Source organism: Sus scrofa, chromosome 12 (assembly GCF_054392235.1).
Source record: "Sus scrofa isolate SSC_HxYL_T2T_F1_AM1 chromosome 12, Sscrofa_HxYL_maternal_Yorkshire_Landrace_v2.0, whole genome shotgun sequence".
NCBI classification, from domain to species: domain Eukaryota; kingdom Metazoa; phylum Chordata; class Mammalia; order Artiodactyla; family Suidae; genus Sus; species Sus scrofa.
Window position 1 is genome coordinate 11907682 of NC_139394.1, and position 9389 is coordinate 11917070.

Sequence of the window (9389 nt, forward strand, 5' to 3'; positions counted from 1 at the left end):
ATCAGAAACATCCAAAAGAACTATTTGTCCATGACACGGCGCTAGGTGCTTCAAGAAGAAAAGGCCACAACTCTAGGACATACATTCCACAAGGGCAGGGGTGCCTCTCTGTTTCACGCAAGGCATAATCCAGTTTCCCAGCCCAGAAAGTGTCCAATCAGTATTTGCCAGACGAGTGCCTCTGACATGAACAACTACGGCCCAGCCTCTGTCTCCTTCCGAAGCCTCGGCTTCATCTTGTCACTTCCCTAATCTCAGATGACCTTTCTCGGTTCCTCTCCCTCGGAGTCTCACTCGCAAAAGCGCCCTCATTGGAGCCCTGCTTTAGGTGATAACCACACATGGGTCCTCACTTCTGAACTGGAGTAAACACTTTGAGAGGAGGGACCACATCCTCTGAGGTGTGGTTTTGTGGCCTGGGAAACAACTGCATTCACCAGCGGGCATGGGTGGGCTGTGATGTGCACGGGCTGTCCACACTGAGGAGGAATGGGGAGGGGATGGAAGGATGGCTGGATGGTCCCTGTACCTAGTCCCCACCCCAGATCCCTACTAAACATGTGAGCTCCACTAAGACGGCCAGAGCCCTCCACCAACCACTAGGGCGGGCCCCTCCTTGCCTCTTGCACAGGACACAGTCTAGGAGCATCCTTCCAGCTCCTTTGCCTCCTCCTCCTCCTCCCAGCCACCCAGAAACAGACGCATGCACTGCTCCTACAGGGTTAAAAGAGAAGCTTAACACTGCGTACTGTTCCAGGGAGCAGCAGGGCAGGCTGTGCATGTTTAGACAAGATGGGGAGAGCTAGCATCTCCCTTTAGGCAAGAAACACAGCAGGAGAGCAGGTTTTTATTCCTTGGGCCTTGAGGAACACGATGGGTGGGACAGCGTCAACAGCTATCCAAAGAAAACCTGATTAAAGGTGGGTAAAACCCAGTGGTCCCACCCCCAGCACGCTCCAACAATTCCAGTTAGGTTTCATGACCCACAACCGTGTCATAAATTTTTAGTATATGTATTTCTTCCTGAAAGCAATGTGATTAAAATCACTTTGTCCTACGAATTTTGATTTCCTTCTTTCTTTCTTCTTCTTCTTCTTTTTTTTTTTTCTGGCCGCACCTGTGGCAGTTCCCCGGCCAGGGGTCAATCAAACCCGAGCCACAGCAAAGGCAACACCAGATCCTTCCAGGGAACTCCGGACAATTTTGATTTTTTTTTTTGGTTCTGTTTTTAGGATTTTTACAACAGGCTTAAGATCTTTTATAGAGGCCTCCTTAAGGCAACCGTTGTCTTTTTTCTTTTTCTTAATAAGCAGTGAGAATATGACAAAGCTACAGGAGCAGTAAAGGATGAAGGGTGAGAAGCAGCAAATATCCGTGTTGAACGCCAACAAAACTTACTCCCGTGTGAATGTGACGCACCCAGTGATGTATCATCGACACTGCCTGGGCATGAGAGAATTCTAATTGCTAGAGGCCCGTGGTGCCATGGGTGGGGAGGTGACGTCCCTGTCCCCAAATCTAGCATGCTCTTCCCGTCCTCTTGTCTTCTTTTTATGCTCTTCACCCTTCACCCACCGCCTTGCCAGTCCTTGCAGGATCTTTCCTACCTGTTCTAGGCTCATTGAGCTCTTCCCTTCTCAATCCCCCAGCTAAGAGTTAGAGTTTCATCACTGGCCAATCACAGCGCTAAGCTGCTGGGACCCTTACAAACATTAACTTAGTAACCTAGCAACACAGCACAAAGCTCCGCACACAACCACCCTATTCAGGAGGTATTATTATTATTATTATTATTATTATTATTATTATTTTATGCCCCTTTCACTGATGAGCAGATTGAGGTAGAGAGAGTTTAAGTAACTTGTCTAAGATGACACAACTAGTGAGGGCCTCAGAGACCAGGTTCACATGCATCTTTTTTTTCTTTTTTTTTTTTCCCACACCCAAGGCATGGGATGCTCCCAGGCCAGGAATTGAATCTGAGCCACAGATGCCACAGACACTGCAGCTTTGGCAATGCCCGAACATTAATCCACTGTCCCAGTCCAGGGATTGAACCCTCCCCTCTGTAGGGACCTAAGCCACCGCAGTCAGATCCTTAACCCACTGAGTCACAGTGGGAACTCCAAGAGTTATGCTCTTCCCTGACCCAGTCTACTGAGTTTGGTGTTTCTTTGGCTGTATCTGCAGTCTATGGAAGTTCCCGGGGCCAGGAAAAAAGCTGGATCCTTCACCTGCTGCACCACAGTGGGAACTCCTTCACGTGCATCTTAACACCGACAGCATCTGCCATCAAATCTTGCAACTCTACAGCCCCTGCCCTTGACTTTCCCAGTCCACTATGGTGACTCGTGGGTTTAGTTTCTCTCTCCAAGGAGAACGCATCCATGAGGGCAGAGACCACATCCTTTTTGTCCTCTTTTTACTGGATCACACGCAGTGGCCTGCAAGTATTTGTGCTTAGGTATCTTCTAAAACAATTTAGAAAAACAGTATTTAGTATTAGTCCGCTCAGGATGCCACAACAAAATACCATAGACTGGGTGGCTTAAACAATAGAAATTTATTTTCTCATGCTTCTGGTGCCCAGAAGGGCCAGCATGGTCCTTTTCTAGGGAGAGCTCTCTTACTGGCCTGTAGATGAATCTTCACACGGCCTCTCCTGAGTGTCTGCTCTCAGAAATACAGAGAAAGAGAGATTTCTCTCTTCCTGTACTTTTCGTCTTTTTGTCTTTTTAGGGCCGCACCTGGGGCGTAATGAAGTTCCCAGGCTAGGGGTCGAATCGGAGCTACAGCTGCCAGTCCACCCCACAGCCACAGCAACAAGGGATCCGAGCTGCATCTGCAACCTACACAGAAGCATGCAGCAATGCTGGATCCTTAGCCCACTGAGCGAGGCCAGGGATCGAACCTACATCTTCATGGAACCTACATCTTCATGGATAATAGTCAGGTTCTTAACCTGCTGAGCCACAAGGGGAACTCCTCTCTTCCTTTTTTTTTTTTTTTTTTTTTTTTTTTGTCTTTTTAGGGCCGCACCTGCGGCATATGGAGGTTCCCAAGCAGGGGTCCAAACCGAGCTGTAGCCACCGGCCTATGCCACAGCCACAGCAACTCAGGATCCGAGCCGAGTCTTCAACCTACACCACAGCTCATGGCAACACTAGATCCTTAACTCACAGAGTGAGGCCAGGGATTGAACCCGCGTCCTCATGGATGCTAGTCGGGTTTGTTAACCTCTGAGCCATGACGGGAACTCCCTCTCTTCCTATTCTTACAAGGGTACCTATTCCATCATATTGGCCCCACCCTCGTGACTCAGTTAACCCTAGTTTCTCCCAAAGGCCTATATTATCCAAATATTATCACATTGATGGGGGAAGCGTTTCAACATCTTAATGAGGGTGGGGTGCAAACACTAAGTTATCTTCACTGGTCCATCACAACTGTAAATAGCTGCACAATCTATCATTTTATTTTTTTACTTTTTTATTTTTAGGGCTGCACCCAAGGCATATGGAAGTTCCCAGGCCAGCGATCAAATCAGAGCTGTAGCTGTGGGCCTACAGCACAGATCACAGCAATGCTGGATCCCTGACCCCCTAAGCAAGGCCAAGGACCCAATTCGCATCCTTATGGACACTAGTTGGATTCATTTCCGCTGAGCCACAATGGGAATTCCCAAAGTATATCGTTTTAATTGTATCTGTACATGTTGACTTTTTTTTTTTACATTTGAGAAGGATTGGTGTTAGTTTTTGTTTGTTTGTTTTTGCTCTTTAGGGCCACACCCACGGCACACAGAAGTTCCTAGGCTAGGGGTCGAATCAGAGCTGCAGCTGCCGGCCTAAATCACAGCCACAGAAAGATCCAAGCTGCATCTGCAACCTACGCCACAGCTTCATTGGATCCTAAGCCACTGAGCCAGGCCCAGGATCAAAGCCGCATCCTCATGGATACTAGTCAGGTTCTTAACCCACTGAGCCACAATGGGAACTCCTACAAATGTTGACTTTTTATAATAATTAAACCACTCTTTTCAACACATCCAATGTCACATAAACAGCAGAGCAATTTGAAAACCACCATCATTCATCTTTAAATCCCTTGAGACTCTTTCTCATTAGGTTAAAATTTTTCTACCATTTCTTTCCCTTTTTTCCAAAACAGTATTTCCATTCTAGTTCAACCTACTATGCCTTTATGTTCAAAAGTAGTTAATTATCTTTTCCTACGTCTCTGGAATACAGACTTTGCATATATACTGAAATTTCATTTTTTACGCTTTGCTCCAAGATTTAAAAAAAAAAAAAAAAAAAAAAAAGCCCTTCTGGATTGAGTTACTATCCTAATTATTACTCTAAGTAATAATTTGTAATCAGACAATATATATTATAAATTTTGACAAATTATTATTAAGCACAAGGTAACTGTCTTAGAAATCTTTAAGGAGATGTACTTGGGACAGAGAGATTTAAAGAAAGGAGCTTTCTCTGAAAAAACATTTCGATTTTCCCCCAGAGATGTTTACAGCTGGGCCCAAGCACCCTATCGAGATCTTGGCTCTGGTTAAGCAAGAGAAGGCCGACTCGGCAGGAATAAAGGAGAGTCAGGCCTGCAGCACTGTGGGTTCTCAGACAACTCGGCTTTAGGAAAGAGCTGATGTGCTGAAAAGTGACTCCCCCAAGACTCTGTGCCTCAGAACGCCTTGGAAAAATCTTCAAATTCTCTCCCAAACAAGCATTTCTGTTGGAAGGGCCCTGCCTTCCCTCAAACCATCAAATGTGGGAGTCGGAGAGGTCCTATAAGCCGCAAGATAAACCCAGCACCTCTACCAGGAATATCAGCATTCCTAGGGGGTTGTGACGTTCTCTGTCATCTGGAGAGTCAGATCTTAAAGTTTTGGGGGTTTGGGAGTTTCCGTCGTGGTGCAGTGGAAACGAATCCAACTAGGAACCATGAGGTTGCAGGATCGATCCCCGGCCTCACTCAGTGGGTTAAGGATCCGACATTGCCATGAGCTGTGGTGTAGGTCGCAGACTCGACTTGGATCCTGGGTTGCTGTGGCTGTGGCGTAGGCGGGCAACTGTAGCTCCAATTTGACTCTTAGCCTGGGAACCTCCATATGCTGCAAGCGTGGCCCTAAAAAGCAAAAAAATAAAAAAATAAAAAGTTTTGAGGGTTTGTTTTTTGTTGCTGTTATTGTTTTTCTTCTGGCCACACCCATGGCATGAAGAAGTTCAGGGGCCTGGGATCCGTCCCCAGCCACTGCAGCGACCCAAGCCATAGCAGTGGCAATGCCAGATCCTGAACCCACTGAGCCATCAGGAAACTCAAAGTTTTAAAGCAAGAATTTGCTTCCATTGAATACACGTGGTGAGAACATGAGTAGCCCATGCAGGGACAAGAAAGAGAGAGGGTGGATGGGCAGGCAGGCCATCAAGGCTCCCCCTACATGCCACCTCTGATGCTCCCGGTCGGCACTGGCTGCTCCAAAAGTCGAAGCCCTTACAAGCAGGCTTGTGCCTCCCTGAGCTCCAGACAAGATTCCTTTCAATTTACTTACCCCAAGTTGAAGTTCTCACGGGCTGGTAAATGCAGAGAGCTTATTTGCAAGCCAGGGTCATATCTGCCTAGCAACCCACCATGAAGACTAGAAGGACTCTAAACGTTGACAGAGAACATGCAGGCCAACTTTACACAAAGGAAACTGTTCTCATGCAAATGACCCTAAGCCAGAGGGCTAGAAAAGGGAGAGCAGTGGGAGAGCTCTCTGGAGCCAACGTATTTCCAGAGAAGAGGTCGGGGGACTTTCTATGGGCATCCTTATAGCCTCGTCCTCTGTAAAGGAAGGGCCCAGGGGCTCTGCTGCCACTTGGGTTGCGACAGACCCAACAGAAGAGGCGAAGAGGGGCGCTGAACCCTTCACTTAATTTCCTGATTTTTCTGGTTCTGTATTCCAGACTCCAAAGCTCCTTTTGTTCGTGCTTAGAACTAAACAGAGTTAGTTTTGTTTGGGGTGGGGTGTGTTGATTAGCATGGTAATGCAGTGTTTTCCCTCCTTTGCTTTCACTGGCCGAGAGAGAAAAAGCAGAGGTTTTTACAACTGGTTTCCCTAGGATTTAGGGAATGAGGTAAAGCCAGTCTCTAACCAGGGCGGGCAAAAGTCACCGCTTGGTGGCTGGCAAGACTGGACAGAGGTTGGGTTTCCAGACACCTCTCAGCTGTCCCAACACAGGTGGCCAGTGTCATCTTTGGATGAGCTCTCGTAGCAAAGGGGGCCTGTGTGGCTAAACCTTGGGAGAATCTGTCCCCTGCTCAGTGCCTCAACTTTTCTCATCTGTACAATGGGGGTGAAGGTCAATTGCAGAAGGTGTTGATAGGCTTAAAATTCAATCACACAAATGGCACCTAGTTAATACAGCCTTGGGAACAAAGCAGAAGTACAAATAAATTAATGGCAGGTGTAGTTAATACTAATACAAATAGCGATACCTTACTATTGTTATTATTATGACAGTTACAGCCCCCCCATCCCCCACCCAAACAGCTAGTCATTTCACTTGGTCAAATACTCAGATGTGACTTTCCCACTCATTCCCCCCTGGGGCTTTCTATACCGTTTGTCTAATTTTTAAAACCAAGAAGCTGAAGCACCAAGATCTTCATTCAGTTATAAAAATACAGGGGCCGCACCCCCCAGGTTCCCAAGCAGGGCTCAATACAGCATGTGCCGTGTCCCTTTAAATATGGATGGATTTCCACACTCAGTGTAGAGACAGGTCCTAATGCACTGCAAGATCCTAAACATCAAAGATAAATATCAGGAGTTCCCATCGTGGCACAGCGGAAACGAATCCAACTAGGAACCATGAGGTTGCAGGTTCGATCCCTGGCCTCGCTCAGAGGGTTAAGGATCCGGCATTGCTGTGAGCTGTGGTGTAGGTCACAGACACAGCTCGGATCTGGCGTTGCTGTGGCTCTGGCATAGGCTGGCAGGAACAGCTCTGATTAGACCCCCCCTAGCCTGGGAACCTCCATATGACCCAGGTGCGGCCCAAAAAAGACAAAAAGACCAAAGAAAAAAAAAAAAGATATCAAAGATTACATTTACAGTCATTCCTATTTTAGCATTAAGTGCTCTCATGCTGGTGGTTAAAATCAGTTTCTCAGTATCATTAGGGATGGATTCATCCCTCCAAGAACAGTTCAAAAAAGGATCATGGAGTTCCCGTCATGGCTCAGTGGCTATTGAATCCGTCTAGGAACCATGAGGTTGTGGGTTCGATTCCTGGCCTTGCTCAGTGGGTTAAGGATCCCGCGTTGCTGTGAGTTGTGGTGTGGGTGGCAGACACAGCTCGGATCCCGAGTTGCTGCGGCTGTGGTGTAGGCCAGCGGCTACAGCTTCGATTAGACCCCTAGCCAGGGAACCTCCATATGCCGCGGGTGCAGCCCCACAAAAGACAAAAAAAAAAAAAAAAAGGATCATGTCCAGAGACCGCTGGAGTCAGCTACTGGACTTGCTAAGCCATAAACAGCAAGAACAATAAGAGCTAAAGCCTAGTGAAGGTTTACCTTATGGCAGGCAATGCGATCTCTACTTTACCGGCCTCACAAATTAAACCTTTCGATTCTGGGAATGTCAGGACTGTCCGCATTTGATAGATTTGGAAATTGACGCTCCAGGAAGTTAGGTCACTCGGGCAAGGTCCCCGGAGTTAATCAGTGGTCCAGGCTGTACAGTGCTGGTCGTTACCCAAGCACTTGGTGCCAACATACCTGCTCCCCTAACCCAGGCCAGCCTTAACAACACAGCATGGCATTTAACTCAGAGACTCTAGCGCAAACTCGTAAGAGAAATCAGGCAGCGACTGCAAAGGGATTTTTATTGATTCAGATCATCGTCCTGGTGACGACCCTCCGTGCCCGCACTCCCAAACCAGGCGTTCTTGAGTTTCTGATTTCAGAAGCACATTCTCCAAACCCCAATGAAGGGAGCAGCCGATGCCGAAGTCGGCAGGGGTTATGTGGAGAATGAGGCTTTTGCTTCAGAGCAGGTCTTAAACAGGCCCTGAGGGTGGGAGGTGGGCACCGGCAAGCTGAGTCTGCGCCCCCGAGGACTCCGAAATGCCTGGGACCCGACACACTGCTTGGTTCCCTTGACGAGCTCATAACTGAGTTGTCCCGTGCATCACCTGCTGAGTTCACGGTGACCTTGGGGTCCGGGACTACAGGACGAGGGGCATGTGCCCCCTCAACGTCCTGGTCCCTCTCGTGAAGGAGCGCCCCGCGAGTTAGGCAGCTGTGCACCTGTGTGGACTTCGCCTCCCGCCTGGCGGGCAGGAAGCGCGCGCGCGCCGGGCCGGGGATGCTGACTCAGCCCGGCCGCTCACACACATCCCTTTCGCGCAACGCGATGCTGTTGCTGTTGCAGCAAAGGGGGGAAGGCAAAGCACCCGTGGTAGCCGGGCGGCTCACTCGCTGGGGCCCACTGCGACACTCCCTCACCCCACCCCACCCCGCCAAGGGGAACAGCAGGGGTGCGCGAGTTGACGAAATCGGGGGAAGTGGGCGCTGGAGGAGGAACTCGGGGTCCGCGGCGCCGCGCGCGCAGCTCACACCCAAACTGGAAGGAACCTGTTCCGCCCGGGGCGGGCGCGGAGCGGCCGCAACGGCGAGCCCAAACCCTCTGGGCGCGGGCGCGATCGGGGCTAAGCCTGGGGTGCGCCCGGGCCTGCGGGAAGGGAGGCGGCTCCGGGGGACCCCGCTCGCCCGGCCAGAAGTGCCCGCGCCAGCACTCCCGGCTTACAGTGCAGCCGAGCGCCCGGCTTACAGTCCAGCCAGGCGCGCAGAGATGCGCGGAGCTGGAGAGGGCTGGGGGCGGCGTGCGCGGGCTCCCGGCGGCGAGGGCGGGAGCAGTCCCGGGAGACCCCGTGGCAGGCAGGTCTAGGACAGCGACGCAGTTACCTTCCGTGACCCTCAGCCCCGGCTCTGGGCGCGCGCGTGCCCGACACGGCCTCGTCCACGTGGGCCGGCGCGCGCACGCCAGGCCGGCCCCCTCGGCGGCGCTCCGCGCTCGCAGCACATGGTCGGCGGCGCGCCCCCGAGGCCGGCGGAGACCGGCTACAGCCGGTATAGGATAAGAGATAGGCAGCAACGCGGGGCCGGGGCGCGGGCAGCAGCACGCACGGCCGGGGCGCAGGCGGCTGGGGAGGGGGGCGGGGGGGCGCGGCCAGGGTGCCCCAGGAGCAGGAGCGGGTGGGGGCCCGGGGCCCGGGCGCGGTGGGCCGGGCGCCGGGTGCTCACCCACCCGAGCCAACTTGCCATAGGCTCGGGCCCACGCCCTAAGGGGTTAATCCTTTCTCATGTTCCCGAGCGGCTTATAAGGA

The 9389-nt window shown here is 50.9% G+C and overlaps 1 protein-coding gene across 15 annotated transcripts in view; it reads right to left on the reverse strand.

Annotated features, from left to right (window-relative positions):
• The window catches only part of ARSG (arylsulfatase G), a 129636-nt gene that overhangs the window by 95533 nt on the left and 24714 nt on the right, over positions 1 to 9389 (reverse strand). For 7 of the 15 annotated variants that reach the window (XR_014820887.1, XR_014820888.1, XM_084983877.1 and 4 more), the window contains exon 1: positions 8968 to 9024. The exons of the other annotated variants lie outside the window; for them this stretch is intronic. The gene's annotated coding sequence lies outside the window, so the exon portion shown is untranslated. Of the gene's footprint in view, positions 1 to 8967; positions 9025 to 9389 lie in introns of those variants that run through there. 15 annotated transcript variants of the gene reach the window in all.